Here is a 12,805-nt window from a genome sequence, read left to right as displayed (position 1 = left end):
CTGTGCAGGGGGTGATGCGGTAGTGACGTCACCTGGCAAAAGGCGGTAAGCGGTATGTGGTGCACCGCTTATGGGGGATGGCGGTTTCGGAGGGAGGGGCTCCGCCACAGCCCGGCGTCTGACGCGTGGCGGGAGTACGGCGGCAATACCGCCCATCTCCCGGACGTTAAAGGCCGGGCGCGTCGGGGATGAGGATGCCCGCCAGCCGTTGATCTGTGGGGCGGGCGATCGGACGGCTGGCGGTGGACGCGAGGGGATAGGGGGTTAACGGGCAGGAATATTCACAGGAATATTCCGAACTTAATATGCGCAGTGGGTTTAGACTTAGGTTTGAGTGGGTTATGGGGTTTATATGCGGCGGGGGTTAATATTTACAAGGGGAAATGTGAAAGCATGGGTTTTTTGGGGGTTTTTAGGGTTAAGGGAGAGGTTACTAGCTGACCAGATGTCGAACCAGTTCCTCAATGACGCGGAAGGGCTAAAAACAGTCCCAGATGGACTAAGATTTCCCGGACTTAGTAGAATTATGGCTATAATGCCAGGGAGGGGTATTTACATAGGGGAGTTTATATACATGATTAAAATAGGGGAAGAGGGAAAATTGTTAGGGAGTTATATAATAAGGGTGATGAGAAGAAGGGAGAGGTTAGTGAACTCCAGCCTGACTACCTCCAATTGAAAAACTGCCTTAAACCAAAAAAATGGATTGCTTATCAAAATTGGAACACAGCATTGGCATTTAGACTAGCACACTCTTATGGAGACTTCTTTTGGCCATCTGTAGCAAATATGGAGCATTGCAGCATGCATAGCACGACATATTTGGCATGTAAAAATGTCGATCATGAAAGATGATTAACCTGTTGCAGCAGGAGGCTAACACGTTCCTGAAGTCTCTCTCTAGCATTTATAGTGATACATATAGAAGTCTATGAAGCTTGAATTGATATTAAATTTTGGGTCATTGATATAACAAATACTACATCCAATAATTACTCAGCCATGTTCAAACCCTATCAACAATGCCAACTTAATATAAACTCAAATTGAATAGTGAGACTAAAATGTAAGATGTAGACTATATGAATTGAGTTCTTAAACAAACTTTATCCATCCTATTATTTTAATTTTATAAAAAAAATCAGATTGTCATACATGGTCAATTGAAAAGTCACCAACAATGATTACTGTTTATTTTTTTATTAACACTTGTCATGTCTGAAGCATGCCATAGAATGATAATCTTGACAAATGTGCATAGATAATATGTTTATATTTCCATATTTTATTATATTCATTACATTATTGTTAAAGTTTAGTTATGGTTATTGAAAATGTGTACATATGTTGTATAATGTTTGATAGGTTATGCATCTAGACAAGTGATACAATTTGAGTCATGAAAAATAAGCCTATTAGTTTTCTTGGTAGTGATGCACCCTAAAATGGTAGAGTGGTTAGTTTGGGATGTTAATAGATATATATACCATATTATACAACTTTTTATGCATCCTCTTTCCATTTATTCTTATCCCTTAACCAATCATTTGCAACACTTTTCAATTCTGATGGTTAGATTCATTTTATAAAAGGATTATGCTAGTATGATAAGAGTGTAGGAACTATTATAGGTCACCCATATACTTTTATAGGTACATTAGTTTTTTTGATAAAGTGGAAGTGAAACATAATTTCATGCAATTTTATAAATGTAAATAATTCCTTTCATATTTCCACATCCTGATCGATGAAGGATTAAAATACACCACCAATAAGTAGCTTGAATTGTTTTTGTTCAAAGGTGTTGATTATTCTATCATTTGAACCTTCATGACAATATTAGCCTAAGATTCAATAACATGGAGCGAAACATATTTGTTTCTCACTTTCTTAATCTTCTTATTTGTTTCATTTTTAAAGCTGGTTGCAGTAATATATAGAATTACTAATACCAATATGGCATTGTAAAGACCCTCACTTATACCTAATTTTTTTTTTAAAGAGAACTACAACATTTTCAATATTTGTAATTAACCTACATACTTTTTATTTGTAATTAATCTACATACTTGTTGTAACTATTATTGTAACTCAAAATCCATATGTTTTCTAATGTTTAATTGTTTATATGTATGATAAATAAAATATCGTAAAGATAATTCTCTCATTTTTTTGATAGTATTGTTTGTAATTTTGATTGTAATTAAATCAAGAAATTTACCAAGGGATTTATTCTCCACCTATCCACTAAACAATTTATTTCCTCTCTAAAGGTTTTTTTACAAAGGTTTGCTGGACTAATGATTTTTATTTTAAATTTCATCATCTATAAATATAATTCCAAAATTTCAATACCCAACTATATAACATTTGCACACATGTACTACCACCACAACTTGGTGTCTTTTCAATATCACTTGTAATTATTTAAACCTTTCAACTCTTATATTACCTCAAGGCTTTGTGGCTTTGTTCATTTTTTGCATGTGGTATATTACTTTGGCCGATATATTATACATTGTAAGCCTTTGTATAAAAATATGGACCTTATTCCGTTCCACGTATTTAAATACATATGATGTTGACATCAATGTGTTGTAGCAACTACAACCACCCTCCAAAATTTTCCCTTAGCTTCGTTTTGGAGCCTCCCTCCAAACCATCCTCAGCAGCATGTCTTGTACTGCCAAGTACATAAGCTTCATTGATTTTCTAGCTGCTTTACAACTTGTGCATGATTGCTTGTTTCACTCCCCTCACAGGCTGCTTCCGCAGACTTGGTCCAGCTGCTGGCTGGGCAGCTCCCTCCAGATATTGCGCAAATCTGTCTGGCAGCCTTCTGGGCTCAGAAATTGTGCAATCCCGTCATTCAACCTTCCATGAGAACATTGTGCAATCTGACCCAATAGGACTACTTAGCCAATAAATTGCGCAATTCTAGGCACCAGTCAGCTGCTCCTCCTAGAAATTGCACAATCCCTCTGGGCAGCCAACCTAGCTCCCTCCCAGAGATGCATAAATTTCTCCCTCAGCCAAGCAGGCTGTTACATGTGCCATTAGGTTGATCAGTTCCACCCGGGACCAAGAAAACTTGACTTGCATGCATGGGATTCCTTTTCCAAAAATAGAAAAAAGAAACATGCAAAAAGCATCCCTAGATTTTAGGGAGCTATTTTTATCAGTTGGAGGTTACATGCAAAGATTGTTTTAGAATCTTTCCTCCAAGTGTCACTTTTTCCTAGATTTGTGGCATGCACATCATGAGACTCAAACTTATTTATTCGACACTTCAGAGCTCACTTCTTCACATCAATCTTGGATCTCTGGCATCCCACAACACATCCAAGAGTCTTCGACACATCCATCTCAGCTATTTCTGGGTAAGTCCGCTTAACTTCTCTTTTGCAGAATTTCTACCGTTTTTTGTGTTTTGGCTTGTGTGAGTGTTGTCTTATTGATTTCTTTGAATGCTTTCTTTCGTTTGCATGCATATTAGCTTGTACTAGCATAGTTTCAGTTTTCATTAGCATCTCACTGTTGTTGCATGCATGACATTGTTTTGCACGAACGGTCACCGAGTCAGCAACTCACTTCACACACATGCATGTTGTTCCATTTTATGAATCTTTCATTTACTGTTTTCATGCACAATCATTCACTCCTACTTACACTCGGTATCACCATGCATTCACATTCAAATTTGCTTTCAGTTTTTCGTCGACGGGTCTAGGCAACCTTGACCCCAACTTTGCCTCACCAAGATAGCATTGCACAATCCTAAGAGGGAAGGCTCTGCCTTCCTCCCAGAAAATGTGTATTTCTTCCCAGTGACTATCCTCCAGTCTTGCATTGCACAATTCTGAGAGGCAGTGACTACTGGCCCAGAAAATTACGCAATGCAGTCACTGGGCCTACAACCCCTGCTAGTTGAAATTGCGCATTGTGCAATCCTAGCAACCGGTAGGCTAGTCTGGATTACGCATTGTGCAATTCCAGTAGTCAACCAACCTCCCAGCAGTCCAGACTACCTTTTGTGCAGTTCTGGTAGCCAGTCTCTCGACCTCCCAGGAAAAAATGCACAATCCTTGCCAATCAATCCCCAGGTATGTTGCATGTCATTCATCAAGTTTGCTTTTGTTTTAGCTGACATATTTGTTTGCATTCATATCGCCATGTCTCCAGATCTAGTAGGTGTTCATCCACCTCTCAGCAGTTCAGGATCAATGGCCTCCAAGAGAGCAGGATCAAAGGATACTGACAGAAGCGCAACTGGAGTAGTAGTTGAGCAAGTGTCTACAAGTTTGTCGGCCTATGAAGACACCAAGCTGATTGTAGAAAAGGACATCAAGCTGAAATGGCAAGAGGTCAATGATGCATTTGCAGGCATATTCGGGGAAGACCTCGAAGGTCACCAAGTTTATGTGAACATTCACAAGTCTGACTTATACCAAATTGCATGCAGATATCCCATGTTCCCATGCTCAGACATGATATATTAGATAGTCTTGCACACTAATCCCGACATGATGACATTAAGCAGTGTCAGCGGGACAGAGATTGCTACCCTTAGGGCATAGGATTATGAACATATGTACCATATGTCAAAGTCAGTGATCACCATGGAGACACCCTTCAGCATACCTAGCAACAATGCCAACTCCAGAGATATCTCGAACAACTGGGTGAAGGATCCGGACAAATTCATGATGAAACCCAACCAGGTTTACAAGATGAGGATACTGCTAAAGGTGTATCAATACTTGGTCATCTTTGTATGTCTCCTGTATGGCCAAGAAAGCACGGAGACCTTCCTAGAGAGTTGGGTGATCACGTTGGACCAACTGGCCAGTGAAGGCAAAGCATGCAACTGGTCTGACATGTTGGCTCACAGGCTGAAGGAATAGGTAGCAAGAGCTCGACAACCGCCCAAAGGTCAGCAAGCAGAAATCTACATGTCCACTTACATCTTGGATGCAATCTATGCCCGTCAGGAGTTCCTAGGCTTGAAGTGGGCATGGACATCGGCGGAGACCTCTGTGAACACTTATTGTAAAATGTTGTCCGAATGCAGCTTCAGAGGAGTTATCACACAACTGTCAGATCATTTTGTCACCCCAGTGTACAAGATGATATTTGAACAAGATCCACCTTACATGTCGAAGGCAGCAATGGAGGCACTGGTCGATATAGTAGATTGGTATGCCTCACTATCCGACACATTCATACGGATGTACAACATGGAGAAGCCTCCGCATGTTTTACCAAAGTTTTCCTTAGACAATCTCGTCATGTAAGTAGTATCATACCACATCTCGGCAGGATTGTCAACTAGGCTGCACTGGAAGAAGAAGGCACCTTGGCCCACTCTTCCGTTGTGGATCGGGTTATACGAGATACAAAATTTCATGCATGTGGATGTCAAAGTAGAGGAGATCAAGAAGTATCCTTTCGATGACCGAAGCTTCAACCCATATGACCTGCATTGTTTTGTAAAGGATCACGGCATGAGAGTACAGTTTCAACGTATCCACGAGGTGTTTCATTGGGTGGAGGAGGACCCATGGAGATATTGTTACAACTTCTCTAGAACCAATGAACCAGTTGGCATCGTTGTGGAATGGTTAGTGAAGCAGCGTGAAACAACATCTAGGAGAGCACCAACAACAACAGTGGAGGTAAACATACCAGCACGCGACAAAGGCAAGAGGAAGATTGTCGATAGCATGGAGGAGGAACAAAGCTACAAGTTCCAAGTAGAACCACTTGTGCAAAAAGAGTCCTTTTCAATAGAGGTGAAGAGGAAATATTGTGACAAGAGGAACGCGCAAAGGAAGAGAGAAAAATAGAGAATGGAGGAAATATAGAAGGAGTTTCATGAGTTGAAGGAGAAAATCCGGAAGGAACAGGAGCTGCATAGGCATGAGAAGGAAGCGTACTAGGAACAGGTACAGTAGGGGAAGCAACATGTACAAACAAATGAAACTACATCCGTACAGGTAGTCGAATCATCCGAACAGATGGCACCAAGTAGACAAGGTGAGTGTCGCAGGAGCAAGACTTTTCTAAAGAGATTGAACAAGCACTTTAGCAGATGGATACGGACATGGAGCAACATGAGTTAGAGCAAGATATCGACCTCATGCCTCACCACCAAGAGGTCGACCCACTAGCTTCACCGGATCCAGAAGTGGAGCAAGTCCCAAGCGACCAAGGATACACTTAAATCCTTGGAGACAATCGGGAGGGAGAGTTGCACAACATTTCATTCAATGAGTCACAACATAAAGTTGTGCAATATCATAGAGTGTATACTCTGGAAGATCACACATCTCCTGCGCTGTTTGAGGAATGAGTGATCATGTTTGACATGCACAAGCATCTAGTCACATTAGCCGATGTTACCAGAGCATATTCCGAAGCCGCTAGCTCGAGTGTTCACTTCTTGATAGCTGAGAATGAGCAAATGGCTAAGGAGTTACAGATGGCCAAGCAAGGAGGAGAATTGGTTACAGAATCTGCCTGAGCATATTTTAAGAATGAAATACTCGATGAAGTATTGTCCCTTGACATAGCCATGTGGGCGTTGTATTCCAAGTTTGGTACTGTGCATAAGGAAATTGTCCATCTCAATGGCTGGCAGTAGCGATGTTTGAGGAGAGCACGTATCTTGTCGAACGTGCACACTATTGTTTATTACATGCAAACATGGACAATGAGATACAAGGAGCCCTGTTACACATGCCCAAGATGATGAAGCCCAGAGCATTCAAGCTGAAGGCACGCATTCGGAGTCAGATCCATAACTATGAAGATCTCCCACAACTTATCACTAGTTTTTAGGCTTCCCATGCACCAGTATTCAGGATTATGGATGTTGTTGTGTGCGCACATGCGATCCCATCTATTGGGACACTCACCCAGGCAAAGACAAAGGCATAGGTTGGACTAGATCTTGAATCGTAATTTGATGAGTTGATGCACATTCCCACCAGCCCAAACTTGGTGATCAGTCTAGACACCATGCATCAGTATGTTGCTGGTCTGACCACACTCAAGACAATGACACGCATGTTGTCAGATGAGTTGGACAGAGGAGCCTGAGCAGTGTACCCAGATGCTATTGAGGCAAGAGTTCACTTCCAAAAATATGTCACGTTAGAGTACACAAGCACCATCGCGGACTACCGAGCTTGGATACAGTTCGCTACTGTCGACCACTATGAAGATGTCGAAGAGTTAGTCTTCCCACAGTTGTGAGAGCCATAGTGATGTCTTGCATGGCTTGCTCAAGCCTATTTTGTCTCACATGGTTACATGTGCAAATTGTATGTAATGTCTTGTCAAGTGGAAGTTCAAGTGTCGATAGTTGGATGTAGCAATCATAGAGTAGATGAAGGGTCATGAGGATAGATGAACTGTCACAAAGGGGAATGTCAAGGGCCACCCCAACCTTTGCTATATATAGTCCCTCATAACTCATTGTAGAGGCTTTTGGTCATCCAAGCTTCCGATAGGAGTATCTTAGAGAAAGCTTGGACAGTATTGTAACGAGCCTTGGCTTCTCCAATGTGCAGATCTAGTATATCTCTTTGGAGGAGCAGGCAGTATTGACTGTAATGTTCTGCTGTCAGAACTAGTGGTTGGTCATGGTTGTATTGTATGTCTGGAACTTACACTTTTTAATATAACAGATCCAACACATTTCATGCATATGTCATATTTTATTCCAGGTATCTTGTTTACTCTAAATGATATATGTATCTGTTTGTTTACGCATGCATGTGTAGCTATTTTCTGTATATGTATATATGAATCTTACTAAAATGTGTTGGTGCTTTAACCATCAATTTGGATTGCTAGCTTACTTTCCTTCCATGTTGTGATGAATCTTAGCTCATGTGTTCCCTTCTTAGCTTTGTGCTTTCACAGGTTTCCAAGGGGCACACTCACGTCACCCTCCGTGTGTTAGAATCGCTCATGTACCTTCCTTGAGTTACTGCATATGTCACACCCTTGCTACCAACAGGGACATATTATTTTCCACTGTGCGAAACTGTGGTCAAGGCGGTACCGTATGACCCACTGCTAGGACTCCTACACCAAATGGTCTGAGGTCTAGTTGGGACTTCTTACCACGGAGATCCCCTGACATGTTGGCGGGTCTAGCATTGTCAACATTTCTGGCGCTAGAAGGTGGGCAAGATGACAAGTTGTGTCCTCTCTTCCTATTTTGAACCTTTGCACATCTATCATGGATCTGTTACACTCACCCCTCCATGATATTTTTCGCATGCCGAACCTCTCAACATCACGGGGGAGTTTTTTGATCTCTTTGCCCGAATTCATGTATGATGGTGAAGGCAAAAGTGGCCTGGCCTAAGTACTTAGAAGACTTCTATGCATTACTTTAGAATGAAGATGAGTTCTATGCAGAAGAGGTAAGTCTGCTGCTTGCATACACACTTTTGGAATCCCCACAACAGTGGTGTTTGTTTGAAATACTAAGAGGGGTGGGTGAATCAATATTCCATTCAATTAGTATTATTATTAATCTTTCAGAGCATTAGTTAATCTTCAATTATTATCAGTGTTTGTATAATGATAGTAGTAAACAAAAGGAACACAAATGCACATAGTTTTTAAGGTGGAAACCCCCTCCGGGACAAAAACCACTTGAACTCTTTTCTAATAATTCTTTAATCTTCAACTCCAATTGAAAAGAAAGCTCCAACTTCCTAGAATCTAGGAAACCATTCTTCTCCATCTCACACTGGATGGACGCTTCAACGCTCGAGATTCTTCAGTAGTCAACTAAATGGATGCCCCAACACCCAATGAGCTACAATTCACCCTAGCACCAGCCTACCATCCTGAATTTTTCACAGGCTTGAACCTGTTGGTGAATTCATGCACCAGCCTAGCACCACCCTAGCACCCTATAGAGGAATAAAAGAAGAATGGACTCCCGTACCAGGGAAAATGGTCCACTTTACAATGATATAGAACGAAGTAGAAGAAGAAGAAACACTATAACATAACCCCAACTATGACACAACCACCTAATGATGATCCTAGACCTCCCAACACTGCCTCTTCAACTCTTGGAAGATAGACAATTGTACAACTTTTACAATGACTCTGTACAATGATACTTTTACAATGACTATATGCAGTGTTGCCCACTTGAATACTTGATGTGGTGAGATTCTTGTTGTGTTTCTGCACCTTGATTTCTACTCTTGTCATGCTACCCTTTCTCACTCTTCAAAACATTAGATTATGCATTGAGTCTTCTCTTGATGAATATATAATACTTGCAAAAAGTCTTCAAGGAAATACCCATGACATGATAATAGAAAAACTTACCTCATCCTGCAGAGCATATGTCAGTGCTAAACAAAAACAACAAATTATAATACAAAGAACCTAATGCAATTAAGAGATGAACATGCATATACAAAAGATACTTACCTGGAGCTTATCTCTACTGCATCATTTTGCTGCACCTTTCTCTTTGCTAGCCTAGAAGGTCTGGTCCTTTGCACCCCTTGACAACACTTGATCTAGTTTTTTTCTTGCCTTCTAGGAGCACGATATTGAATTTGATGTATCTCTGTGATTTCAGATCCCCAATATGTGATCTTTAGTCCTGTAGTAGCCCTCCGAGTCTTCTTTCCAATTCCAAGGTTTGACCCAATTTGGATTCTTCATGGCAAAGTTATGCCCAATCTCTCACAATGACCTAATTATGGACTAGTTCAGTAGAGCGAACTTGTATGATGTGTCACGTGTCACTGTTTCCTCCTTTGGCTCTGAAATTGATATAAAAAAACTACATTCCATGCACTATCTGCCACTTTTTACCGAAATCCAATACACTTCTCAAAGAGAGAGTTATGACGATATTCCCAAGGTCACGTCTTTGCGATGAAATTCGGAAGCCTACAAAAACCCTAACTTCCACAAATCATATCTCCGAAAATGTACTGAAACAAGATCTGAAATTCGGTCATGGTGTTCGTCAGGATTTCAGCTCAAATGGTTTTTAATTTTAGCATCTAAGACTTCGCAGAAATAAAGTTATAGTGAAAATGCCACAATCACTACCTTTGGAGGATATATGAGATTTCTTTTTATAGATTTGAGAGGGGCTTCTATAGAGAATGTTGGAGGGATTTTAGGAGCTTAAAAAATTATTGATTATTGACTATTCAATTAAAAATATCAATGATAAATTCCATGCCACAGCCCCATGGGGTTTTATCCCACTAATTGGGATTACTAACTTCAATCTTGAATAACTTACAAACCGTGAGGAATTACGAGGAGAGCTATATATCGATAGAAATATATTTTTGAGTAGAGTATTCCTATAATGGTTATGAGACGAGAAACCATGAATGATGATGCCAAATGTGCCATGGAGTTTTAGGGTCATCCTTGGTGTTGCTTGGGTTGACATCAATGACAACCTCAGATCATCTTTAGATCAACAGTGTTGTAGTCTGCCTGCTGGGAGCATGCACTCACTCGATCAATTCTATGATCTCATTGAATCTACTTTCCATCATTTTGATCTAGAACCTCTTGACCAAAAATTGTTACAACAGTAGAGGGCCCTGCATGAATCGCCTATGGATTTTTGGCAGCACTTCCGTGTTTTACAGTTTGAAGCTCCGAAAAGCCAGATGAAATTTCCTTATCTTTGGGATAGATTCGAATACTATCTTAACAAAGCAGTCCATCCCAAGAAGAATTTTGAGCCCAAGCCTCACTCAACATAATTTAGTGATGGTGCTCCGCAATCACATATGGACATGGTCGTTGTCACTAGTGACTATCCGCCGTCCCCTCATCAAACAACTCCACCACTACAAAGTTATGCGGGAGAACAGACACACACATCCGTTCAACTGTCACATCCTCCCAACATCACTTCACTTAATTTTTGTGCAGAATTGGTTGTGATTCTATTGAGTCGCCACATGCATTTTGTACCTCAACCTCCGCCTTCATACTTACATGATCCTCCGGATGATACTATTTTGTGTTCTTCCATTCTAGACTCTACACTTGTTATGAACGAGGATCAAGCCATTGATGGAGTTGGTGTTGCACAACCAACATGCGTTGTCATTCATGAAGACTATGCCTAGGAGCTTGAGCATCAACACTCGGTGAAGGATGACCCCCTTATGTCTGAGCCTCCTTTGTTATTTGTTGATGGATGCACCCATTGTTGATCATTTGCAGAACACACCAGATGTCAATCCATCACCCGACAACGGAGAGCACGAACTATTCATTGAAAATTCACTTGATTTTTCATCTGCATTTTCTAGAAACACAAAGGGTGAATTTGTCTGCTTCTCATCTACCCCTCTGTTTGATCCATCAGATCATGAGGATGCCGATGAAATCATTGATTTTTCTGATCGTAGATGTTGTGATCTATTTACTCCTGTATTCAATAACGATCATGATCCTATCGAAGTTGATTTTTCAAAGCCACCTGTTTATGATGATCTATCTATCGACGAAGTTGAAACCTCATAGATTGCCGAGGCACTATAGCCCGAGCTAATGGTTATGTCAGGCCCTTGTTGTCCTGAGGTTGGTTTCACTTCCGATCAAGAAATTGTTGAAACACCCAAGGCTCCTCATCACTCATCTAAATGCATTGAAGATCAATCTCACACACAGATCATACTTCCTCCACTTGAACTGCATGATCCCATCGCTCATGCATTGGAGGAATATTACATTGCAAGCATGCATGCATGACGCAAGTTGTCTTTGTTTCTTTCGCTTGCTTGCATGTCACAGCAAAGAGTATGCCTATGCTTAATAGTTGCACGTAGTGTCACACAACAACATGACAAGTCCACGAACTGTATGTCATGCACTTGCACTCACTTATGTTCTATGGACGCATTGAAACTTGGAGTGTGTTTTTCTTCATTGTTATATCTTTCATGTTTGTTGGTTCACGCAACTGTGTTGTTTGCGAACCATGCTTTCACCAACATCAGTTGACCAATGCGCTGGTGGTTGGATTGGAAGTATCACTTCACGTGATTAGGCCCATGCATCGTTAGCTTAGGAGTAGTAGTGTTTTCTTTTTGTTTGTTTTCTTGCATGCTTGTGTGCGTACTTATCTTGCATGTTTGTTTGTTTGCTCACTTGTTTGCTTACTTGCTTTGTTGTCACATTTACTTCTACTTTCGCTTTGTTTTATGTTTGTTTTCTTGTTTTGTTCTTGTAGGTTAGTTTCGCATGAAACTGTGTGTTACTCTTGAAACAAGCTGGGTAAAGTACAAGAGGCCTTGTGTAGCTATCACTACTTGGTTATCTATCATCATGCCTCTATATGAAGAACTTGTTATCTTTAGTCCATGATACATCGATGGAAAATACACACTTTTCGAAGTGAACCTTGGTGAAAACACAACACTTGCACGCTAACTAGGGTCACCTACTCTAGTCAGTTGTTTTTGGGTTAACCCTTGGCAGCTCACTCAAGTAGAGTAAGGTGACGGGGAAAACCTTAATAGGCATGTCAGAGGTATATAATAAACTACTTCTTTGAAGGAACAAACTCTTCTTCTCTCAATAAGTTGGGATCCCTCTTCTGCCTCTGAAATGAATAAGTGCTATGCACAATTATGAAAATGAAAACTAAAAAAATCAAAAGTGAAAAATTTCAAAAATGAAAAATGAATAAGGCGAAAGAAGGGAAAGGCTTCCTGCACAAAGAGGTGATGCAAGTAACTCCACTAGGGTACTGACCAGGTTCGCTGGTAGT

This window comes from Pinus tabuliformis, chromosome 4_1 (assembly GCF_031772625.1).
Source record: "Pinus tabuliformis cultivar Carrire ecotype Pingquan chromosome 4_1, CPIR1, whole genome shotgun sequence".
NCBI classification, from domain to species: Eukaryota; Viridiplantae; Streptophyta; class Pinopsida; order Pinales; family Pinaceae; genus Pinus; species Pinus tabuliformis.
The sequence above is the reverse complement of the archived record's forward strand: the minus strand, read 5'-3'. Positions refer to the sequence as shown.